The 25,977-nt window shown below is 36.7% G+C and overlaps 1 long non-coding RNA gene across 1 annotated transcript in view; it reads left to right on the plus strand.

The window, feature by feature from the left end:
* The window catches only part of LOC309625515, a 153,562-nt gene extending 128,068 nt beyond the window's left edge, over window positions 1-25,494 (plus strand). Inside the window, exon 3 of the long non-coding RNA XR_014242554.1 lies at window positions 24,905-25,494. This is a non-coding gene — a long non-coding RNA (uncharacterized lncRNA). The remainder of the gene's footprint in view (window positions 1-24,904) is intronic.
* The last annotated feature ends 483 nt before the right edge of the window (window positions 25,495-25,977 follow it).

The following is a 25,977-nucleotide window of genomic DNA, read 5'->3' on the forward strand; positions in this document are numbered from 1 at the left end:
TTGTCTTTAATTTTTGTCAATTTGATTAATCTGTCTTGCTATGTTCCTCCTTGAGTTTATCCTGTATCCTGTTCCTCCTTGAGTTTATCCTCCTTGAGTTATCCTGTATGTGCTTCCTGGACTTGAGTGAGTGTTTCCTTTTCCATGTTAGGGAAGTTTTCATCTATTATCTCTTCAAATATTTTCTCAGACCCTTTCTCTCTCTCTTTTCCTTCTGGCACCCCTATGATATGAATGTTGGTGTGTTTAATATTGTCCCAGAGGTCTCTTAGACTGTCCTTATTTCTTTTCATTCTTTCTTCTTCATTCTATTCCACAGCAGTGGTTTCCACCATTCTGTCTTCCAGCTCACTTACTCATTCTTCTGCCTCATTTATTCTGCTATTGATTCCTTCTAGTTTATTTTTCATTTCAGTTATTGTATTGGTCATCTTTGTTTGTTTGTTCTTTAAATCTTCTGGCTCTTTGTTAAACATTTCATATATTGTCTCAGTCTGTGCCTCCATTCTTTTTTAAAGATCTTGGATTAGCTTTACTATCATTATTCTGAATTCTTTTTCAGGAAATTGCTTATCTCCACTTCACTTAGTTCTTCTTCTGGAGTTTTATCTTGTTCCTTTGTCTGGAAGGCAGATATTTCTCTGCCTTCTCATTTTGTCTAACTTTCTATGTTTGTGGCCTCCATACCACAGGTTGCAGGATTGTAGCTCCTCTCGCTTCTACTGTCTGCCCTCTGATGGGTGAGGTCAGTCCAGGGGCTTGTGCAGGCTTCCTGGTGAGAGGGACTGGTGCCTGTTCACTGGTGGGCGGAGTTGGGTCTTGTCCCTCTGGTGGGCAGTGGTGTGTCAAGGGGTGTGTTTAGAGGTGGCTGTAGGATCAGAATGACTTTAGGCAGCCTGTCTGCTGATGGATGGGGCTGTGTTCCCACCCAGTTGGTTATTTTGTCTGAGGCATCTCAACACTGGAGCCTGTAGGCTGTTGGGTGGGGCCAGGTCTCAGTGACAAATTGGTGACCTCTGGGAGAGCTCACACCAATGAATATTTGCTGGTTCCTCCGCCACCAGTGTCCTTGCCCCACAGTGAGCCACTGCTGACCTCCGCCTCACCAGGAGACCCTCCAAGACCCACAGGTGGTCTAGCCCATGTTCCTGTGGAGTCATTACTTTGTCCTGGGTCCCAGCACACATAAATAAAAGAATAACTGAATTGTGTAGTATTTTAAGAAAATTAATCAGATTATTGAGAAGATGAATAGAAGAGAAAATAGAAAATAATTAGGAAGTTTTTGTGATACTAAAAGGATTTTGAAACTGAGCTTACCTGAATTCCTACAACCAGAACTTAGAATGACTTAAATACCATGTAGAATGTAGGGTGTTAGAAAGGAACATCCTCATTGAGCTATAGGAAAAGAAAATTAGATTAATGAGCTGATTTTTCTTCTACCTTCTACCCATGCACCACTCCATTCTATATCCTCTGCCCTGCTTGGTGCCTCAGTTGGCCAACCCCTACAGATGCATCAGCGACTGGGCTCCCTTGCACTCTGGCTTCTGGCTGAGTTGAGCCAATGGGAAACATCAGCAGGAGAACATGTTTGGGGCATATCTTCCTGCTCTCTGCCTGCTTTGTCATCACACCTCTAGAAATAGCTGCCTCCTTCTATGACTCCAGCTCTCTCTGAGGTCCACTAATACTGTTTTTCCACTTGCTCCTTCAGCAGTAGGAGTGTTAATGGTTTCTTCTGCTGCTGGTTTCTGGGTTCCTCACCATTCTTCATTGGTTCTCTTGGCCCTGCCTACACCTCCAAAAGGTTTCCTTTCATAAGAGACTCTTCATTTGAATGATCTGGGGAAAATTCTGTTTTGTACTGATAACCAGACTTATCCAATGAAACACTAATGGGTAAACTAGATTTATAGAAAATAAACTAAATTATTATCTTATAGGTGCTTATTTATTTTTAAACATAGCAAATATTTTTTGAGGACAAAAACCCTTAGTGGTCATCTTCACCAACTCTTATTTTTAAGTGTAAGGTCTATACCTGGGATTGGAGGAGACTTGGTATAAAGGACAGACATGAACAAGGGTGCAGGAATAAGAGGGAACAGGCATCAAAGCAAACTTGTGCCTACTTTGTATTTTTCTTCAGTGCCAACTTTGGCCTTGAGCTTGAGTTGCTGATTTTTTAAGAGACTGAGGGAAAAAATCAGGAAAATCTGGCTAGTGGGCAGGGCTATGACTACCTGATACTCTGGGGACGCTGTACTATGTAATGCACAAAGCAGATCATTCTATCTATTTGTTGGAGCAACACACACTCCCTTACATGTTTGTTTTGTGCAGTTTCTAGGACTCATATTTTTTGTGCTGACCCTTAGTCACTTAGCATTAAGTAAGAACTCAGAAGTTCCATAACTTTTCCAAGAGACCTATTTTAGCTTGTTATATAACCTTGTCATGGCTTTCCTGCTTATGGCAGTTTGAGGACCTGGTGGCAGTTTTTTGTCTCTATTTACATTTATCTACATCCTACATTCTGTGGCAACTTCCTGAACTTGGGAAACCTCTTTAATAATTCAGACTATGATTAGGAAAGGCCTAGGGTCCTGGTTCCTGTCCTGTCACTGAGAGAGGTCCCTTCAGACCAGAGACCATCTGGGAAGCCTAGATACTCCTGATGGAAGTAGTGCAGACCCCCAAGAAACACTGGAATAAGACTATAGCTTCTGGCATCTTCTGGATGTGGGGTAAATTCCTGCTCAAGGCTTCTTTGATACAGACATGCAGCTCTGAGGGCATCTTAGGCTCCCAGAAAACTCTTGAGCTATCTCTGGACTAAAACTACAGCCCTGGGAGCAAAAGTTGTCCTTAAGTGACTGAATGAATAGCACTCATGTATTCTCTCATCCCTGCTCTGCTACAAACCAGGAATGGGCAAGCTGTCCTTGCTTCAGTCTCTTGTGGCTCTAGTGTGTGTGTTTCTTTCTCCGTGATCAGCCCAGATTTGATCAAATCTGAAAACCCTACATAATGTATGCCAAGCACATTCAGATTCATTTGCATGTAAATCATCCCAGATGACGCTTTATAAAGATTTCTAAGATGCCTCTTAATAAGCATTTTCAAGCCTCTTTTATTTTTCTGTAAACACTCCCTTTAATCTCAAGCTCTGGAAGGTTTGAATTTGGTTTCAAATGGCAAACCCAGGAATTTTGAGCAGATTCTGACAGGCCCGAGTTCTCCCAGTACTACTTTTCATCCGTCAGAGATTGACTCAGAATCCCTTGGCCAGACAGATGAAGAGTCCCAGCTGTCAACTCACGTCTCCCACTGGTACTTTATACTCATTGGCTTTAAAAGCAAGAGTGTTTTCATGTTTTAAATGCTCATTTACAAACCGTTTCTCATCTCTTGAGTTTCTCCAATGTTCCCGCTGAGGCCTCCATGCTCCCAGGGGAATTTTCTCTCGTTTAGGAATAAATAGGAAGAAGGGGGGTGAGAAGAACAGCCCTCTTCTGATAAGCTGTCCCAGCTGACAAGCCCTTCCCCTCAGACCCATCCACTTAGATCAATGAACATTTCACAGGCTTAACCAGTTATCTTCAAGAGAAGACAAGGCCGTTACGTAACCACACATACAGAGAGGTACGCAACATAAAAAATGCTTCCCACAGATTTCAAATAGGAAAAAATGTGAGTTTCCTATATTATGCAACCCCATAGGAATACCCTTCTCCTCTCATTCAATTCTTCTTTAAACCAGTCATTCATTTTGTTATTGTTTCCTTATAATTAAAAAAATAAAAAATTCCACTAACCCTCTCTTAAGCAGTGTCCTCATTTGTCCTGTATATTTTTCTGTATGCATATTTTCTATATTCATAAACACAGATCAACAAATGTGCAATTTGGAAATCTGCTCTTTAGAGACATTTGTTTTAGAATCTTGTGTGAATATTTATCTGAATTCAAACATATATGAAACTTGAGTTTTTGTAGGATCACTGTTACATTGACCTTCTATGGTATATAGTCAGGCCCTTCTGCACATGGTCCACAAATACATACTGAATGAATGATTGCAAAGATTGAAACATACCTTTTTCTGATTTTTAAAGTATACTTTAAATAATAGCAGAAATATGTTCTGTTTAGGTCTCTGAACTGGAAAAAACACAAGTAATAATGATTATTATTGGTAAAATAATCATTAATAATTATTATGTAACTAACACTTTATGGTCCACAAAATTCTTACATATACAATCTATTTTTACATACAGTTTCATTTTTCATCTTGAGATACTGGTTCGGTTTATTTGCAAGCTATATTAGTCTCCATGTTAAAGGTATCCAGGCATCTTTTATTACCATTTCCATGATGTAATTGTGGGATTACTTTCCCCCAAACCTAGGCTTCCAAAATATAGAAGCTGATTGAGTTCACTAATTTACTACACTTTCTGGTATATGATATAATGCATGTGGAATGTCTCCTCTCTTCTCAAACCTAGTAAATTGGTTAGAATAGAGGTCAAAATGCTGTAATAAAGATACTCAACAGTAGAGTAGAACAGATGAGTTAGAAGCCTATATTCCTCTCGCATTACAGCTCAGAGTTGAGCAGTCCAGGGGTGGAGGCTTCCTTTTGTCCATAGGAAATGTAGTGCTCAGGCTGCTGGATACTCTGCCATCCTCAGTGTGTGCCTCCCATCTCTGGCCCAAGGCAGCTATTCCAGCTGTTGCCATTTCCCAGCCACGAGAAAGAGGGAAATGTATGTGGGACAGCCTTTAAGGTCAAAACCTCAAAAGGCCACTTCTTGTCAAACCTACTGCAAGAACTTAGTCACTAAGTCATATGTTACCATAAGGGAGGCTGGGAAATATTGTGTCTAGCTGACTTGCCACATGCCCTGCTGAGATTCTATAACTAAAATGAAGAAGGAGCAAATGGACACTAGAAGAAAATTAGCAGGGTCTGCCACAATTTGGCCAAACTATCTGTGTACTTGGGGTATGTTCACTTGTCTGGGAGTCGGGATGAGCAGAGGAGGCATCTGAAAAAAAAAAAAAAAATTGTCCAAAGAGGAAGCCAACGTCAAGAGCTTTGTCCCATAGCATTTCTTCCATTGTTGAAGGAAAGGAACAGCACTGAGGATAACATCAGGTAGGTCACCTGCACATCTTTTTGACTGGCCCCTATGCACATGTATCTGAGTCCTCAGGAAAGAGAAAGCTAAACGTTTTTAACAAGAAACAACATTTTCCACCCAAAGTCTGTTTGGAAAGAGCAATGCAGAGTTAGTTGGGAGCAACCTTCCAGGGTCTCCAGACAAGGCAATACAGGGAGGCAGTTTCAATGGTAAAACCTGTCTCAGTGGTGCTGAGGCAGCACAGGTGGCTTCAGGACTAGATTGTTGGATTGGAGTTGGCATTAGCAGGCATGGGGCGGGGGGCACATGGGACGCCTGGAGGTCCTACCTCGGTAGAGGAAAGTAGCTGGAAATGACTCCATGGAAGGCACAGTTGGCAGTGAAAAGGCACTGTCTGCCCAGCCCCAATTCCCAGAACCACCATATTGGAAGATGATTGATTGGAAGGAATCCCTGGGAGAGAAAGTTGACCCTCAGCTACGAATAAGAGTACAAAGTTAGTGTGATGTCATTCGAAAAGTCCATTTTTATTTTTCTACTATAAAAACAGTAAAACAAATTTACACCTCTGTCTACTTCCCCCCCAAAATATTGACACATGGTATAGTTTCTGCTTATCTATGCCTAGGTGTTAGTTTCCCAAATCCAACAGTCTACAGTAATTGGGTACACAAAAGTTAAAATAATAGCATTTACTCAAATGACTCTTTTCATTATTTAATGGACAAAGTACAAAATAATCCAAAGGGCAAATGCATTTCTCAGATACATTCACCAGCAGTTTTTCTCTAAATTACAAATATAGAACTCAGAATTGTCCCCCTTCTAAAATTATCACAAAAGCCAAACAAGACGAAAGCTATTTCCCCTCTTCATATATTTATAAAAGGTCCATCATTTCTGTCTCTCATTACACAGTAACCCTATCTTCAAAGTGACAAGAGATGCATCTTTATGTAAATGCTTTGAACTACATGTAGTACAGATTTCCACATGAGTCAAGTTAAAATTCATTTCACGTGGTCTGAAAGTATAATACTCTACCAGATGAATTTGGGTGGAAGCAAAATGGTTCAGCACATTTGATTTTCCATTGACTTGATATTTATGTTGGGTATTCAATTGTTTTAAAGCATGACTAAAGAGTGTAAAAATGCTATAGGAATCCATGAGTCCAGCAGAATTCTCTGCTCGGCTGAATTCCCTGAGCTACATCTATATGTATTTTCTAGACCTGTTAGAACACTCAAGCCTTTTGAGTATTCTGGGATTGCAGTGATTGAGGAAAGTGGTCATTGTAAATAACAATTTTCTATTTAAAACCCTTTCAGCAAAGAAGCTTCTTTCTTTCCCATACAGGTGCAGGATTCCTCAAAAATTTCAAGCGAAAGAAAATGAAAAATAAAAGGTGATTTTTCCATAGGGCAATGAAATGGCTCAGGGATATATTAGTTGACTTTTATATTTTTATTTCTCTCCTTAAAGCCAAGGAAGATTTCTAAATTTTGACAGTACACAGGGTGGGGGCCAGCAGGGAAGAAAGTAAGCTTGGCAATGTGGAATAGATTCGTAGAAGTAATTGACTTTACTTAGGATCTAACTCTGAGGGAAAATGCTGCAGGAGGCTCAAGTTTTATTGCCATTTTTTATTATTTTTGTTTAGTATTGGCTTTACCCTTAAAATATTTAGCCTCTTTCACTTGCTGTGATCCTCCCCAGCAAACACTGAACACTGCTTATCATGTGGTCAGCCTTGGATAAGACTAAGTATTAGATTTTCACTTTCCTCTCCCCTCCACCTCCTCCTAAGACTCTGAGGTTCTCACATTGTAATTTCAAGATTTCTCTCTTTTTCCCTTTTTTATGCTGGCAAAAACTGCTTTTCACTTGTATTAAAACTGTCAAAACTGCCCAAAGGGGGAAAATATATGTTTTCCCATTGGTACTGAAAAGAGTGAAGAAGCATATTTTGGCAGTTTCAGTGTAGGTGTGAAATTTTCACACAGCTCTACTAGGGAGGTACACAAGTCTGGCCCTGTTGGAGCATCTGATATTTCATGGATGGCAATTTCTTTAAAAGGTATGGCCTAGGGCTAAACTAAAAGATGGGGATTTAAACTAGAAATGATAGCATTACGTTGAAACAATTGTCAATTATGTGAAAGATGCTTTTGCATATTTAGAAAGCAAATGGTGCCCCTTTAAATTTTCCCTATGGCAAGTTTTTTTGTAAAATAAAGATTTGGAGTTATACATCAAAAATGTAGTTTAGCCTATAGAACCCACACCATAACAATGCAAAATATATTAGACTGTGAGGTATTGATTTTACATGAAAGCATATCAGTTAGTGAAATGCAGAAACCAATAAAGCATCACCATGGCTGGGTAGGAGATCTCTAGACACAATTTATTTTTACACTTAAACCAATGATTGGCTTTGTTGCATTTTTAAAAAGTATGGCATATATTCTTAGAAGGTTTTTTAAAAATTCAATCAAATCAATTACATCGATTTCATATCCTATATTAAGCAACAGTCTTACATTAGAGTTGACACATTTTGATGAGTACTGTGAAAGTACCAAAACTGGGCTAAATTCTCTGAATTTTTTCCAAGGATTTGGCTGCCCAACATGAATATAAATATTGATTTTTATTTTACACACAATTTATAGGCTGGTCCGTTGCTGATATTACCTTACAATTTAACAATGGAAATTTATTGAAATAAAATGTTTACCGCCCAACCTGTTTTCAAGACAGTTTTAGAATATTAGATTAATAATTGATCAGCTTCACAGAAGAGTGAGCTGTAATTTTTAAATCAAATAGGTTCATGCAAGCCAATCCTCTATACATATACACAAGGATGTCTCAATACAATTGAATCTTATTTTATTATATTTAGTATACCTAAAAATTCATGACATATAAGAACTAGTTATTTCTATTCCTAATAGAAGATATCTAAGAAATACTTTAGGTTCACAGTCTCTTTCCAGTTCTTGCATATTAGGTGTTGTTGAATCTTCTTCTCAGATTTTATATATAGCCATAACTTTTATTTTTATTATAGAATCAGTTTTTGAGATACGGGAAATCTCTAATGGAGGAATCTCAATGTATCACTCAGTCTTTGCTTGAATTTTTTTTTCCAGGAAAAACAGGTATATTTTGTAATCACTCAAATTTTAGAAGTGGATTCTTATGGTAAAATGAAATCCTTTTTCCTATGATTTTTACTTAAATTAATTCTGTCTCTGGAGCCATAGAGAACAAATCCAGTTCATATGATTATAATTCAGGTATTTATGGATGTATATCATTCTTTCCCTTGGCCTTCTTTTCTTTAGGTTTAAAGCCCTTGGTTTCTTTAGTCTATTGGCCTCAAGTTTGTAATCTCTTATCTAGGACATTCATTAAACTCTTTTCTCACCATTTTGAGTTCATCTCAATCTTCATGTTTCGACCCTAGTAATTTCTCTCCCTTACTATCTTTTCAGTTATTAGATGCTGTTTCTGTAAGGAATTTAAAACATTAATTCTGATCAAGAAACCAGAAAAAGTTGTCCAGAATTTTGTAAGTTCCATGAATCACAATCTGGGTTCTCAGGACACTGTGTAGATCCTCTTGCCATTGTGCATCTCAGCATTCACCCCATGCAACCATCAAACCAACAGCTTAAGAACCAGGCAGGGAATTTCTCAAATGCTCCAAATAGCTGCACATCACTATAGATTATGACTGCTTGGATTTAGGGAACATTTTTTTTGGCTGGGGAAACATTCCAATGGGATAGATTAATCTATGTAAACCACGTAGCTCAGCTGAAACTGCTGTTCCGCATTCTAAATTGCCAGCTCCGTCTCCTTTCTGCACAGAAATGCACATTTCTTCCTATAATAAAGATATTTTATAATAGCAATAAGGCAACTCCAGGGTGTGTGGTTATCACGAGATAATCATACCCTAGAGGGATTACAGACACTTGGCTGTGCCTCATAACACCCCATGTGTGTGTTTATCTCATGATAACCACACTCGCTTTTGTATCTTATTGCCTAATTATCCTCTTCTAATGCAAAATACTAATTTTTTGTCTGAAACAATATGCGCAAGGATGCATTGCTAACAGTCACATGAAGACATTGACAAACAATGCTGCTGTTACCCTATATTCACTTCTCACAAGAAAATTGATACACAAGAAGAACATTCTGAGAGTGAGAGGAGAACATTCCAGTCCATTTCTGAATGAGCTGCTTCTTAAAATGACTATATAGAAGCCTCTGTTTTACCCATTAATGCTATAAGATAAATTACCCAGACATTTTTTTTTCCTCTTTTAGACTTAAGTTCTCTCAATTATAATTGAAAACTAGAGAATAAGCAGGAATTTCAAACCTGAAAAAATAAAAAGACACTAAGTTCATTTACTTCCAGAAAGTTAATGGCAGAGATTGATTTTGATTTATTGAGTTATCTAATTTAATAAGAATATCTGTATGCTGCTTAGTATTCCTTCACATATATTTCAACTGTCAGCCTTTCCAGTTGAAAAATATAAAATTTTGTACCTTACAGTAGTGTGATTCATACAAGTCTATCAATCTTGAATCCTTTTACTAACTTTTATAAAGTGAAATTATTGCCTACATAATTATCTCCATTGTGCATAGTAATATTTATTATTTTTACATTACATTATTATGTAACAGTTAAAGCCAATAGTGGTTACATGTACAGATTTCCTATGAATCTGATCTCAGGAATGAACATTTTCCAGTTTTATTTTCTGAAGTTTTATTTATACATCTTTGAATATATTTAAGACCCTGCAAAGGCCATTAAGGACTCTACTGTATTTCAGTACTTCAATTAAATTTAAATTATTCTGAGTAAAAAGAAAGCCTAGTTTTAGAGGACTTTTGCAGAGAAAGTAATGATATATTCTTAGAAGTTCATTTCATATATGTATGTGTGTGTGTGTGTGAATTCATGTGTGTATATACATACTACCTGTATTTTCAATAAATATTCTTTCAGTACTTATTTCCGCAGAACATGACAATTGTTCTCAAGGTCACTCCTTATATTTTCTTAACCTTACAAACTCAGTTTCCTCTTCCTGGTTTCTGACTTCATAAATAACACTGGGTCGAATTTGCCTCAGGTTAATAAGCCTGTTCTTTCTGAACTCTCTGGTTACGGGATGCAAGATGAGCTATCGCTCTCTACCGGGAGTCCTGTTCCGAGGGTACATACTTGAAATTTGATTTTAGGGATGGATTACCCACCTGCATTTACTAACAAAGACTGCGCTAAATCTCAATCCATAAATCACAGGTAAATACAGCAACAATTATTAGTGACTTGAGGGCATTAGATTGTTGTAAGGACTAAAGGGTGAAAAGATACTTTAGAAGTTGCTACTCCATTAACAGGGAAAATGCAATGTTTACTTAACTCTCATTTATTTACTGGCACATAATTAATGGGAAATACTGTTTTATTGTTTATAGACACAGGCATATTTTCTTAGAACTGAAAGGCATCTTAGAGCTTATCTATTCCAATCACCTCTTTATATAGCCAAGAAAATTTGACAATACCATCTATTCCGTTTACTTGTTTTTCACTAAGAGCCAGAAAGGAAGATCTCTTAAACCAATATACATAATTACGTACACCAGAAATGGTGTGAGCCTGAAATTAAGCAAACTCAGTTAAAGCAAACCTTTTTAGACTACTAGTTCTGGACATTATTCTTCTTAGCATGCAGTTGGGGAACCATAAAGAGTTGAGTAGTCTGAATAGGTGAAAATATTGGACAACATTCCAAGCTTTTGAATGCCCTATATTTTCATTTGACTTTGTGAATAAAAATTGCCAACATGTAGTTGGAGAAGATTCTTAGAGTTTTCTAGGTATTAAGCAGTTGTTATGAAAGGCTTCACTACTAGAAACTAACTAGGTTCTGGATACACTAGCACAACTATTCTTTAATGCATTGCTGAAATCATGTGTAAGAGCAAAACTTTCCTAGAACGAATAAACACATAAGAAAAAGAACAGTGAGCTGAAAGTGGAAAAAGAGTGGCAAGATAAAAGCAAATAGGAAAGTAAATTCTGCCTTTGGGGTAAATGCTAACACTAGTACTGGGATAAGGAAAGGAAACTATGCCTTAGGCCCATGATTTTTTGTGGCAATCCAATTTAGTAAGAAATTAATAACAAAAAGATACATTTTAAAAACAATTTAGAAACTAAAAATATAGTTCACAATTACTGACAATATAAAGAAGATAGAATGGAATTGGAGGAACAAAACAAAACTGAATGTAATTAAACTATACAAAATTTGTAGAATGCAGCAAAAGTGATAATTTGAAGGATGCTTACAGCCCTAAGTCATTACATTACATTAAAAAATTGCTGAAAAATAACAACCTAAGCATCTAATATAATAAATCAGGAAAAGAACAATAAACTTAAATATGATAGATAGACCTAAAGCAATAGAAGACTAGAAATAATACAAATAAAATTAAAAATAAAAAACAAAAATGCAAAAGAGAGTATCTACAAAGAAATGGTTCTTTGAAGAGAACCTAAAGTAAAATTGATTAAAAAAAAAGAAAAATGGAGATGATGCATAAACAATATTAGTAAGAAAATGGGAAATAATTGTATACAGGTTAGATTTTTTTCTTTAACAGTAATTTAAAAAAATTTTTTTATACAGCAGGTTCTTATTAGTTATCTATTTTATACATATTAGCGTATATATGTCAATCCTAATCTCCCAATTCATCCCACCCCTGCTTTCCCCCCGTGGTGTCCATACGTTTGTTCTCTACATCTCTGTCTCTATTTCTGCCTTGCAAACCGGTTCATCTGTACCATTTTTTCTAGATTCCACAAATACGCATTAATATACGATATTTGTTTTTCTTTTTCTGACTTATTCCACTCTGTATGACAGGCTCTAGGTCCATTCACGTCTCTGCAAATGACCCAATTTCATTCCTTTTTATGGCTGAGTGATATTCCATTGTATATATGTACCACATCTTCTTTATCCATTTGTCTGTCGATGGGTATTTAGGTTGCTTCCATGACCTGGCTATTGTAAACATTGCTGCAATGAATGTTGGGGTGCATGTGTCTTTTTGAATTATGGTTTTCTCTGGGTATATGCCCAGTAGTAGGATTGCTGGGTCATATGGTAATTCTATTTTTAGCTTTTTAAGGAACCTCCATACTGTTCACCATAGTGGCTGTATCAATTTACATTCCCACCAACAGTGCAAGAGGGTTCCCTTTTCTCCACACCCTCTCCAGCATTTATTGTTTGTAGATTTTCTGATGATGCCCATTCTAACTGGCGTGAGGTGATACCTCATTGTAGTTTTGATTTGATTTGCATTTCTCTAATAATTAGCGATGTTGAGCAGCTTTTCATGTGCCTCTTGGCCATCTATATGTCCTCTTTGGAGAAATGTTTATTTAGGTCTTCTGCCCATTTTCTGATTGGGTTGTTTTTTAATATTGAGCTGCATGAGTTTTTTATATATTTTGGTGATTAATCCTTTGTCTGTTGATTCATTTGCAAATATATTCTCCCATTCTGAGGGTTGTCTTTTCATCTTGTTTTATAGTTTCTTTTTCTGTGCAAAAGCTTTTAAGTTTCATTAGGTCCCATTTGTTTATTTTTGTTTTTATTTCCATTTTATTTCCATTACTCTAGGAGGTGGGTCAAAAAAGATCTTGCTGTGATTCATGTCAAAGAGTGTTCTTCCTATGTTTTCCTCGAAGAGTTTTATCGTGTCTGGTCTTACATTTAGGTCTTTAATCCATTTTGAGTTTATTTTTGTGTATGGTGTTAGGGAGTGTTCTAATTTCATCTTTTACATATAGCTGTTCAGTTTTCCCAGCACCACTTTTGAAGAGACTGTCTTTTCTCCATTGTATATGTTTGCCTCCTTTGTCATGGATTAGTTGACCAAAGGTGCATGGGTTTATCTCTGGGTTTTCTATCTGTATACAAGTTAGATTTAATTGTGACTAAGAACTATGAATCTCTTAATGACAAATTTGAAAATTAGAAAAATGACACATTTCTAGAAAAATGTAACTTAGTACAAATGACTTGAAAAGACATTGAAAAAGTATATATTCTATATTCATTAAAGTATTTGAAAGCCAGAACCAGATGATTTTCCTGAAAAGTTCTACCGATCATTAAAGGAACATACCATTTCAATCTTACATAAATTTTTCCAGAGGACATAAAAATAGAGGGCACTGTAAGTCATAATATGACTGGTATAATTCTGAAATCAAAAAATGGTGTTCAAGGTAGGAAAATCACAAGCCCATTTCATTCATGAATTTATATGAAAAATTCCACAAAAACATATTAAAGCCTGATTACATTTATTATAGGAATTTCAGTGTGATTTAATGCTATTAAATATACAACTATAATTTACTATACAGGTAGATTAAAGGAGAAAATGATTTTCTTTTATTTATTTTATTTTATATTGGAGTATATTTGATTTACAATGTTGTGTTAGTTTCAGGTGTACAGAAAAGTGATTTAGTTATACATATACATGTATCTTTCTTTTTCAGATTCTTTTCCCATAGAGGTTATTACAGAGTATTAAATACAGTTCCCTGTGCTATACAGTAGGTCCTTGTTGATTATCTGTTTTACATATAGTACTGTGTATATGTTAATCGCAACCTCCTAATTTATTCCACCCTGCCGCAACTTTTCCCCTTTGGTAACCGTAAGTTTGTTTCCCAAGTCTGGGTGTCTGTTTCTGTTTTGTTTATAAGTTCATGTGTATCTTTTTTTTTTTTTTAATTCCACATATAAGTGATATCATATGATATATTTGTCTTTGTCTGACTTCACTTAGTATGATAATCCCCAGATCCATTCATTTTGCTGCAAATGGCATTATTTCATTCTTTTTATGGCTGAGTAACATTCCATTATATATATGTACCACATCTTCTTTATCTATTCCTCTGTCAATGGACACTTAGGTTGCTTCCATGTCCTGGCTATTGTAAATAGTGCTGCAATGAACATTGGGGTGCATGTATCTTTTCAAATTTTGGTTTTCTCCTCATATATGCCCAGGAGTAGGATTGCTGGGTCTAGAGCTAGATTGGTAGCTCTGTTTTTAGTACTGTTCTCCAAAGTGGCTGTACCAATTTACATTCTCACCAACAGTGTAGGTGGGTTCCCTTTTCTCCACACCCTCTCCAGCATTTATTGTTTGTAGACTTTTTGATGATGGCCATTCTGACTAGTGTGAGGTGATACCTTATTGTAGTTTTGATTTCCATTTCTCTAATAATTAGTGATGTTGAGCATCTTTTTATGTGCTTTTTGGCCAACTATATGTCTTCTTTGGAGAAATGTCCATTTAGATCTACCACCCATTTTTCGATTGGGTTGTTTGTTTTTTTGCTATTGAGCTGCATGAGCTATTTATATATTTTGGAGATTAATCCCTTGTCAGTCACATCGTTTGCAAATATTTTCTCCCATTCTGTGGGTTGTCTTTTCATTTTGTTTATGGTTTCCTTTGATGTACAAAAGCTTTTAAATTTAACTAGTTCTATTTGTTTATTTTTGTTTTTATTTTCATTATTCTAGGAGGTGAATGCAAAAAGATATTGCTACAATTTATGTCAAAGAGTAAATTTATGTCTACCTATGTTTTCCTCTAAGAGTTTTGTAGTATCCAGTCTTACATTTAGGTCTTTAAACCATTTTGAGGGTTTTTTTGGTATATGGTGTTAGCAAATGTTCTAATTTCATTCTTTTACATGTAGCTGTCCAGTTTTCCCAGCACCAGTTATTGAAGAGACTGTCTTTCTCCATGGTATATTCTTGCCTCTTTTGTCGTAGATTAATTGACCATAGGTGTATGGGTTTATTTCTGGGCTTTCTATCCTGTTCCATTGATCTATAAGTCTGTTTTTGTGCCAGTATCATACTGTTTTGATTGCTGTGGCTTTATAGTATAGTCTGAAGTCAGGGAGCCTGATTCCTCCAGTTCTGTTTATCTTTCTCAAGATTGCTTTGGCTATTCAGGGTCTTTTGTGTTTCCATATAAATTTTAAGATTTTTTGCTCTAGATCTGCAAAAAAATATCTGTTAGTAATTTGATAGGGATTGCATTGAAGCTGTGGATTAACTTGGGTAGTACAGTCATTTTGACTATATTGATTCTTTCAACCCAAGAACACGGTATATCTTTCCATCTGTTTGTGTCATCTTCAATTTCTTTCATCAGTATCTTATAATTTTTTGAGTACAGGTCTTTTTGCCTTCTTAGGTAGGTTTATTCCTAGGTATTTTATTCTTTTTGATATGACAGTAAATGGGACCGTTTCCTTAAATTCTCTTTCTGATCTTTCATTGTTAGTGTATAGGAATGCAAGAGATTTCTGTGTATTAATTTTGTATCCTGCAACTTTACCAAATGCATTGATGAGCTCTCATAGTTTTCTGGTAGCATCTTTAGAATTTTCTATGTATAGTATCATGTCAACTGCCAACAGTGACAGTTTTACTTCTTCTTTTCCAATTTGGATTCCTTTTATTTCTTTTTCTTCTCTGATTGCCATGACTAGGACTTCCAAAACTATGTTGAATAAAAGTGGTGAGAGTGGCACCACTTTTCTTTTTTTTTTTTTTAGGAACATACCCTTTTATTGTCTAGCTCCTTTGACAGTTTCATGTCTCTCTAAAGGAGACAGGAAGTTTGGAGTATTAGTGTGTCTTTCAGTGGAAAAGAGGAGTGGGCAGGAACACTGGAGGTGAGTGAATATCTTAACACATGGAAATGTGCCACTGGAACATCCAAGCCCACACCTGGCATGCTCCCCATCACAGTCTGCTTTATTGTCCCTTTAAAAGAAATATGGAACAATATGTAGCAAAACAAATAAATTACTCTCCATCTCTCAGAAAGCAAGTTCACCTTCTGGACAGGTGCTTCCAAAGAAGTGAGCTTTTCAACTTCCTTGGCTCCAGCCAGCAGGAGATGAGAGGCCCCTGCTTCCCACATCTCAAGATTTCTTGTGGTGTTTAGTTAGACTTAGGATCTTGTTGCTTGGGCATCTCTCTTCCATCTTCCAAATCCATCTCTGCAGCAACTGACATACATAGGACCTGGAGATACCACGTGGCAGATGCCACAATCCCGTGGAGGCAAAGAGGTCATTTGTGTTCTGGCACTCTGATGATAAAGAAGTAAAAGGGCACTTCTTGTCTTATTCTTGTCTTGTTCCTGATCTTAGAGGAAATGCTTTCAGCTTTTCACCATTGAATATGATGTTAGCTGTGGGTTTGTCACATATGACCTTTATTATGTTGAGGTATGTTCCCTCTATGCCCACTGTCTGTAGAGTTTTTATCATAAATTGGTGTTGGATTTTGTCAAAAGCTTTTTCTGCATCTTTGAGATGATCATATGGTTTTTATTCTTTAATTTGTTAATGTGGTGTATCACACTGATTGATTTGCAGATATTGAAAAATCCTTGCATCCCTGGGATAAATCCCACATGATCACGGTGGGATTTTAATGCATTGTTGGATTTGGTTTGCTAGTATTTTGTTGAGGATCTTTGTGTCTATGTTCTTCAGTGATATTGGCCTGTAATTTTCTTCTTTTGTGGTATGGTATCTTAGTCTGGTTTTGGTATCAGGGTGATAGTGGCCTTATACGATGAGTTTGGGAGTGTTCCTTCCTTGGAAATTTTTTGAAATTGTTTCAGAAGGATAGGTGTTAACTCTTCTCTAAACGTTTGATAGACTTCACCTCTGAAGCCATCCTTGTTCAGTTTTGGGAGATTGTATCTTTCTAAGAATTTGTCCATTTCTTCTATGTTGTCCATGTTATTGGCAGATGGTTGCTTGTAGTAGTCTCTTATGATCCTTTGTATTTCTGTGGTGTCTGTTGTAACTTCTCCTTTTTCTTTTCTAATTTTATTGATTTGGGCCCTCTCCCTTTTTTTCTTGATGAGTCTGGCTAAAGGTTTATCAATTTTGTTTATTTTCTCAAAGAACCAGCTTTTAGTTTCATTGTGTTTCCTTATTAATTTTCTGTCTGGGTAATCTGTCCATTGGTGTAACTGGAGCGTTAAAGTTCCCCACTCTTATTGTGTTACTGGCCATTTCCCCTTTTATGGCTGTTAGCATTTGCCTTATATATTGAGTTGCTCCTATGTTGGGTGCATATATATTTACAATTGTTATATCTTCTTCTTGGATTTATCCCTTGATCATTATGTAGTGTCCTTCCTTGTCTCTTGTAACATTCTTTATTTTAAAGTCTATTTTGTCTGATATCAGTATTGCTACTCCAGCTTTCTTTTCATTTCATTTGCATGGAATACATTTTTCCATTCCCTCACTTTCAGTCTGTACGTGTCCCTAGGTCTGAAGTGGGCCTCTTGTAGACAGCATATATATGAGTCTTGTTTTCCTATCCATTCAGGCTGTCTATGTATTTTGGTTGGAGCATTTAATCCATTTGCATTTAAGGTAATTACCAATATGTACGTTCTTATTGCCATTTTGTTGACTGTTTTGGGAGTGTTTTCATAGGTCTTTTTTCTACTTTTCCTCTTCTGTTCTCTTCTCTTGTGATTTGATGGCTTCCTTTAGTGTTGTATTTGAATTCTTTTTTCTTTTGTGTGTGTATATCTGTCATAGATTTTTGGTTTGCATTTACCATGAGGTTTCAGTATAGCAGTCTATATATGTACAAGATTGTTTTAAGTTGCCGGTCTCTTGATGTCTTTAACTCATTTTGGTATCAGGGTGATGGCGGCCTCATAGAATGAGCTTGAGAGTGTTCCTTCATCTGCAATTTTTGGAGTAGTTTGAGAAGGATAGGTTCTAACTCTTCTCTAAATGTTTGATAGAACTTGCCTGTGAAGCCATCTGGTCCTGGACTTTCATTTGCTGGGAGTTTTTAAATCATAGTTTCAATTTCAGTACTTGTGATTTGTCTGTTCATTTCTTCTTGGTTCAGTCTTGGAAGGTTGTACCTTTATAAGAATTTGTCCATTTCTTCTAGGTTGTCCATTTTATTGGCCTGTAGTTGCTTGTAGTAGTCTCTTATGATCCTTTGTATTTCTGTGGTGTCAGTTGTAACTTCTCCTTTTTCATTTCTAATTTTATTGATTTGAGTCCTCTCCCTTTTTTTCTTGATGACTTTGGCTAAAGGTTTATCAATTTTGTTTATCTTTTAAAAGAACCAGCTTTTAGTTTCATTGTTCTTTGCTATTGTTTTCTTTGTCTCTGTTTCATTTATTTCTGCTCTGATATTTATGATTTCTTTCCTTTTACTAACTTTAGCTTTTGTTTGTTCTTCTTTCTCTAGTTGTTTTAGGTGTAAGGTTAGGTTGTTTATTTGAGACTTTTCTTGTTTCCTGAGGTAAGATTGTATTCCTATAATCTCCCCTTTCAGAACTGCTTTTGCTGCGTCCCATAGGTTTTGGATTGTTGTGTTTTCATTGTCATTTGTATCTAGGTATTTTTTGATACCCTCTTTGATTTCTTCAGTGATCCATTGGTTGTTTAGTAACATATTGTTTAGGCTTCATGTGTTTGTGTTTTTTACAGTATTTTTCCTGTAATTGATTTCTAATCTCAGTGTTGTGGTTGGAAAAGATGCTTGATATGATTTCAATTTTTTTAATTTACCAAGGCTTGCTTTGTGGCCCAAGATATGATCTATCCTGCAGAATGTTCCATGTTCACTTGAGAAGAAAGTTTATTCTGCTGCTTTCAGATGGAATGTCCTATAGATATCATTTAAATCTATCTGGTCTGTGTCATTTAGGGCTTGTGTTGCCTTATTAATTTTCTGTCTGGGTAATCTGTCCATTGGTGTAACTGGAGCGTTAAAGTTCCCCACTCTTATTGTGTTACTGGCCATTTCCCCTTTTATGGCTGTTAGCATTTGCCTTATATATTGAGTTGCTCCTATGTTGGGTGCATATATATTTACAATTGTTATATCTTCTTCTTGGATTGATCTCTTGATCAGATCATTATGTAGTGTACTTCCTTGTCTCTTGTAACAGTCTTTATTTTAAAGTCTACTTTGTCTAAGAATTGCAACTCCAACTTTCTTTTCATTCCATTTGCATGGAATACCTTTTTCCATCCCCTCACTTTCAGTCTGTATGTGTCCCTAGGTCTGAGGTGGCTCTCTGTAGACAGCATATATATGGGTCTTGTTTATCTATCCATTCAGCCTGTCTATGTCGTTTTTTGCTTGGAGAATTTAATACATTTACATTTAAGATAATTATTGATACGTATGTTCCTATTGCTGTTTCTTAATTGTTTTTGGTTTGTTTTGGTAGGTCTTTTTCTTCCCTTCCTCTTTTGTTCTCTTCTCTTGTGGTTTGATGACCAATGTCGTGTTGTGTTTGGTTTGCTTTTTCTTTTTTGTGTGTGTATCTATTGTAGTTTTGGGGTTTGCTGTTCCCACGAGGTTTTGATATAGCAGTCTATATATGTACAAGGTTGTTTTAAGTTTCTGGGCTCTTTCCCACCTAGAGAAGTTCCTTTAACATTTTTTGTAAAGCTGTTTTGGTGGTGCTGAATTCTCTTAGCTTTTGCTTGTCTGTAAAGCTTTTGATTTCTCTGTTGAATCTGAATATGAGCCTTGCTTGATAGAGTATTCTTGGTTGCAGGTTTTTCCCTTTCATCATTTGAAATATATCATACCACTCCCTTCTGGCCTGCAGAGTTTCTGCTGTAAAATCAGCTGATAACCTTATGGGGATTCCCTTTTATGTTACTTGTTGCTTTTCCCTTGTTTCTTTTAATATTTTTTCTTTTTCTTTAATTTTTGTCGTTTAGATCACTATGTGTTTTGTCATGTTCCTCCTTTGGTTTATCCTGCCTGGGACTCTCTGTGCTTCCTGGACTGGGCTGGTTGCTTCCTTTCCCATGTTAGGGATGTTTTTAGCCATTATCTCTTCAAATATTTTCTCACATCCTTTCTCTCTCTTTTCTCCTTCTGGGACCCCTATAATGAGAATGTTGGTGTGTTTAATGTTCTTTTATCTTTATTCTGGTCCATGGCAGTGGTTTCCACCATTCTGTCTTCCAGCTCACTTATCCATTCTTCTGCCTCAGTTAGCTATTGATTCCTTCTAAAGTATTTTTCATTTCAGTTATTGTATTATTCATCTCTGTTTGCTTGTTCTTTACATTTTCTATCTCTTTGTTAAACATTTCTTGTATCTTCTTGGTCTGTGTGTCCATTCTTGAATCATCTTTACTATCATTCCTCTGAATTCTTTTTCAGGTAGATTGCCTATCTCCACTTCACTTAGTTGTTGTTCTGGAGTTTTATTTTGTTCCTTCATCTGGAACATATTTCCCTGCCATCTCACTTTGTCTAACTTTCTGTGTTTGTGGTCCCATAGGCTGCAGGATTACAGTTCCTCTTGTTTCTGGTGTCTGCCCCCTGGTGAATGAGGCTGGTCTAAGAGGCTTGTATAGGCTTCCTGGTGGGAGGGACTGGTGCCTGCCTACTGGTGGGCACGGCTGTGTTAAGGGGTGTGTTTAGAGGCAGCTGTGGGCTCAGTCAGACTTTAAGCAGCTTGTCTGATGGCTGATGGGTGGGGCTGTATACCTGCCCTCTTGGTTGTTTGGCCTCAGGTGTCCCAGCACTGGAGCCTTCAGGCTGTTGGGTGGGCCAGGTCTTGGTGTCAAAATGGTGGTCTCCAGGACAGTTCACACCACTACGTACTACCTAGGATCTCCACCACCATTGCCCTTGTCCCCACAGTGAGCCACAGCTACCCCCAACCACCCCAGAAGGCTCTCCAAGGCCATCAGGTTGGTCTGGCCCAGGCTCCTATGAAGTAAATGCTTTGTCCCTGGGTCCTGGTGCACATGAGACCTTGTGTGCACCCTTCAAGAATGACATTTCTGTTTCCCCCATTCCTGTGGAGTTCCTAAGATCAAGCCCTACTGGCCTTCAGAGCCAAATGCTCTGGGGGCTCCTCCTCACAATGCCAGAGCCCCCGACTGGGGAGCCTGACATGGGGCTCAAAATGCTCACTCCTGTGGAAGAACCTCTGTGATATAATTATTTTCCTATTTGTGGATCACCCACCCGGCAGGTATGGGATTTGATTGTATCATGAATGTGCCCCTCCTACCGTCTCATTCTGGCTTCTTTGTCTTTGGAAGTAGAATATCTTTCTTGGTAGGTTGCAGTCCTTTGTCGATGGTTGTTCAGCAGTTAGTTGTGATTTTGGTGTTTTCATGAGAGGTGGTGAGCTCAGGTCCTTCTACTCTGCCATTTTGTCTGGGGATTGATTCTGAGAAAATGATTTTCTTAATTGATAAAATGCAGTTTATAAAAGTCAATATTAATATATTTTTATAAAATCTTTCAGCAAACTACGCAAATAACATCTTAATGGTGAAACATTATAATCATAACTTACTATGAGGATGGATGTCCAGTAACACCAATTGTTACCAACATTGTCCTAGAGTTTCCAGCCCATACAATAAGAGGAGAAAAAAATTTTTTAAGGTTTGGAGAGGAAGAAACAAAACATTTGATAAACAATTGGTGTAATATTTCTCAATATAGACAACTACAAAGAATATGCAAAACAATTTCTGGAAGATTAGATAGATTAGTAAGTTTGCTAAATATAAGATCATTATACAAAAACCCATTACATTTGTACACAACAGCAAAAAGTAGAATAGTTACAATGTACAATAACAAAAAAATAGATGGTAACTAGAAATCTAAAAAATTCAAGGCTTTTATGAAAAATATATATAGAAAGAGAAAATCTCAATAAATAAAGCATACACCATATTCATGGTTTACAAAAACTCAAAATTACTAAAAAGTTTCAGTGTGATTTTGATCATAACCTCAATGGTTATTTTTACAGGAAATTGACAAACAGATCCTAAAATGTATAGGAAAGAACTAAGACTAAAGAAAGTGAAACTCTTCCTGAAGAAATGATGGGAGCTTACTCTACCAGACACCAAAATTCATCATAAAGCTGTGGCAGTTAGGGCAGTAGGGTACTAGTGCAGGGATAGATAAATAGATAAATGTAAGAGGAAGGAACAACCATAAACAGATACATGCATCTATGGAAATGTGATGTACAACAAAGGAGATGTTACAGATCATGGGAAAATGAGCAACTCTATTAAATGGTGCTGTGGCGATTGTTAATCCATATAGAAATATCAACATATAGCCTTACACAATAAGATACAAGAAAATAAGCTCCAAATAGATTAGAATTAAATGTGTACGTCTAAACTTTAAGCTTTTAGAATAAATTATAGGAGACTGTCTTTAAAGACTCAGAATTGCAAAGGTTTTCTTCAGCAAGACACACACACACACACACACAAATGCTAACTAAAAAATAAATCTTGATAAATATAATTACTTTATAATTTTAAATTTACTTATTAAAATATGAACATGAAAAGATAAACCACAAACTGGGAGAATATGTAATCAACAAGGATTCATATCAGTATATCAAAAAAAAAACTACTACAAATTAATAAAATAACCCAATAGAATAATGATGGTAAAATTCACCAAAATGAGGAAATTCAGAAGGGAAATTAGTTTTAAGAGGAAAATGAAGTTTTGTGGCCTGTTGAGTTTCAAGGTTATGGTAGAAGTTGTAGATCAATCTGACCAATAGACCACAAACTGTTGTGGAGATGCAGGGTGTAGGAGGGGACATTTGCTTAGCCTCGTAACCTGGGGAGGGGAGAGTGCCAGGGAGCTGAACAAATGTTAAACCAGTCATCTTGTTTCAGCCTTGTCCGGCATCCTGGCTTAGTGCTCTGTTGCCTCCCCCAACCCCCACACTCCTACACCTCTACAACCCCAACCCCATTCTGCAGCATGAATTGACTTGCTTCTCACTGGCCTTGCCTTCCCTTATCCCTTGTGGATAAGAAGAGTTCAACTTTATTTTTTTGTTGTGCTTTGTTATATAATGTGCATCATTCTCAAATGCCATCTTTTTGTCCCCTATTAGCTTTGTCCTTGTGAGCTTTCAATGCTTTTTATCCTTTGTTGTTGATTTGGTGAAGGGTAAAGATAAATTCATATGTCCAATAGGCCATAATTAACTTGAAACTCTCTACTTGAAAGTTATCACTGAATTATCACCGTGCCTATCAGCTGAGGTCTGTAGGTTCTCTAGGTCTCAATTATGTGCTATTACTGAAAACTATATTCCTTGGATGTGAATTTTTGGCTCCAGCACTTACTAGTTGTTTCAGGCAAGATAAGCTATTTAATCTCTTAGCTGACATTTTCTTATCTACAAAATGAGGCTTTTTGTTGTGTAACCCACAAAAATATTTTAAGAATTGATAATGTAAATAAAATTACTGAGCGGTGTAGCATATGTGCATTATCTTGCCACTTCCACCTGGTAGAATAATTGTAACACCTACAGTATGAAATCTTGACTGTAATCGACTATGTTTTTCCTGAATTTTCTGGGCTGCTTTCAACTAGAGGATAAATGTCCTTCCCTAAGAGACACTATAGAGAGGATTTCTGTTTTGGTTGGAATATTGGACTGAGTGACCACTGAGATATTTTCCTCTGGAGATTCTGATTCCACCTTTCTCTTTTGTTTTTTTCTTTACTTTGAGGGTTGTCAATAGCAGCATTTAACCTGACTGAGAAAAGCTTAAATTTAATGAAACTGATCATTCATCTATTCTTCTTGGACCCCTCTTGGGGACCGCCATAGAATATCCTACTGAATTTGACACTGTGGCCTGGATGCCCAACAGTTTGGTGATCCGATCTCTGTCTTGTCTCGAATATGCTAAATGTTATATTCTTAACCCCAGCACACTGCTTTAGTTTCTTTATAGGAAAAAGAAGGGGAGAGCTTGGCCAAGAAGGTTTGGTCCAGCCGTGAATGAATATGAAATCGTAGGAGGCTGGGCTCATAGTGAGAAAATAATGCTGGCATTAATCCACTTAGAATTGCACAGTGCTCCCACCACCCCCCCCCCCAACACACACACAATGTGGATTGGTTTAACACCCTTTGTTGGTGTTATTTGGCCATTCCCTTCAAATGCTAATGACCAGTTAGTTTTAACACCCTTTATTGGTGTTATTCGGACAGTCCCTTCAAGTGTGAATGAATAGCTTGCTTTGTTTCCATAGACAGGGGAGCCAAATAACTTCGGGGCCTAGAAGCAAATTATTTCTCTGGTATAGACCCACCCTGAATGATGAATTGGGCTCTATGGTGGCTGTTTCACTGAAGACTGGCATTTCCCTACCCATCGCAAACCAGGCCAAAAAGGAGCTAAACCATTTTCTCCTCATTATCACCTCATTAAGTTCCCCAAGCCAGTGCAGGGCTGGAGTAGAGGCCTGCTACAGGTAGCTTAATGAGTTTCTTATTTATAGGTCCCTGTGCTGTTATGCAAAAGCTTGTTATTCCCAGGCCTAGAGTATGGCATTTTCTAAAGGGAGTTGAGAAATGCAATTATCAAGCATCTTAGTATGGGCCTCACACCGCTTCTTGGCCACTTGATCGACAATAAATAAATACATTTGTTAGATTTGTAGAATTTGATATTGTGCTGTGGTGTTTACCCTACTTTTCTTGTTTTTTTCTTCTAGCAACACAGAACAGATGCTGCCCCAGATGTGGAAGATGCAGATGTTTGCCAGTTTCAGAATAACTCCAAATTCATAACTATATATGGTATTCTACAGATTCCTCAGTTTGATTTTGAGGAGAAAAGTTGTCCCCCCCCCCCCCCCACAAAACGTTGTTTAAATATTTTTTCCTGCTTTATATGTGACTTGGTGGTCACATTTAATTGAGAATTGAAAACCAGTTCCATTTTTAGTTACCACAGAAAGATACTAAAAATTGCTATAATTAATATGCAAATATACAAATCAGTGCTCTGTATTTTGAGTTTTCAAAAAATCAATTTACTAAACATTCAGGCACTGAACATTTACTAAGCACTGTGTCTGGTAGTGAGTGAGGTACTGACAGGATGTAAAAAGATAAACACACAAGTCATTGTCATAGATTCAAAGAAATGTATCATCTAAAGACGTCCTAGCAGTTATAACTTAGATGTATATAGAGACATATATTTATTCAGGTATATGCATATAAATATGTATGTGCATATATTTCTTTACAAAGATATTATACTAAAGGAAGCAGAGAATAATATTAAAGCAAAATAAAAGTTGACCAGTAGAAAAGAGATCAAATAACAGGTACAACATCTGTTGTCATATAAAAATATAAATAATTAGACTTCTGATGTCAGAGCAAACGCCACACCACTGGACCTAATTAAAAGGGGGGAGAATCTGGCTATATTCAAACTATTATAAACAGTTAGTTAAGCAGGCACAAATAGTTCAAATATTTGAGTGCCTGTGATGGACAATATGGAATATACAGAAAGCATATTATGAACCCTCTCCTCATCTTGTCTATAAATAAGCAGGGGTAAGGTAGGTACATAAAGACATATAATACTGTACAGAAAATAGCTCATTGGAGAAGTTAAAGAAAATGCTAAAAGTGCCAGGAGAAATTCTTCCAATTTAAAGAATCAAAGAGTGTAATGGATGTGTTAGAATTTGAGTTTAGATTTAATAGGATGGGAGGGTTTCAAAAGAGTGGTTGCTTCAATATTTCCATGTGGGACAGACTTAGCAGC

The sequence above is a fragment of the Balaenoptera borealis genome (assembly GCF_965194805.1).
Source record: "Balaenoptera borealis genome assembly, chromosome: 3".
Taxonomy (NCBI): Eukaryota; Metazoa; Chordata; class Mammalia; order Artiodactyla; family Balaenopteridae; genus Balaenoptera; species Balaenoptera borealis.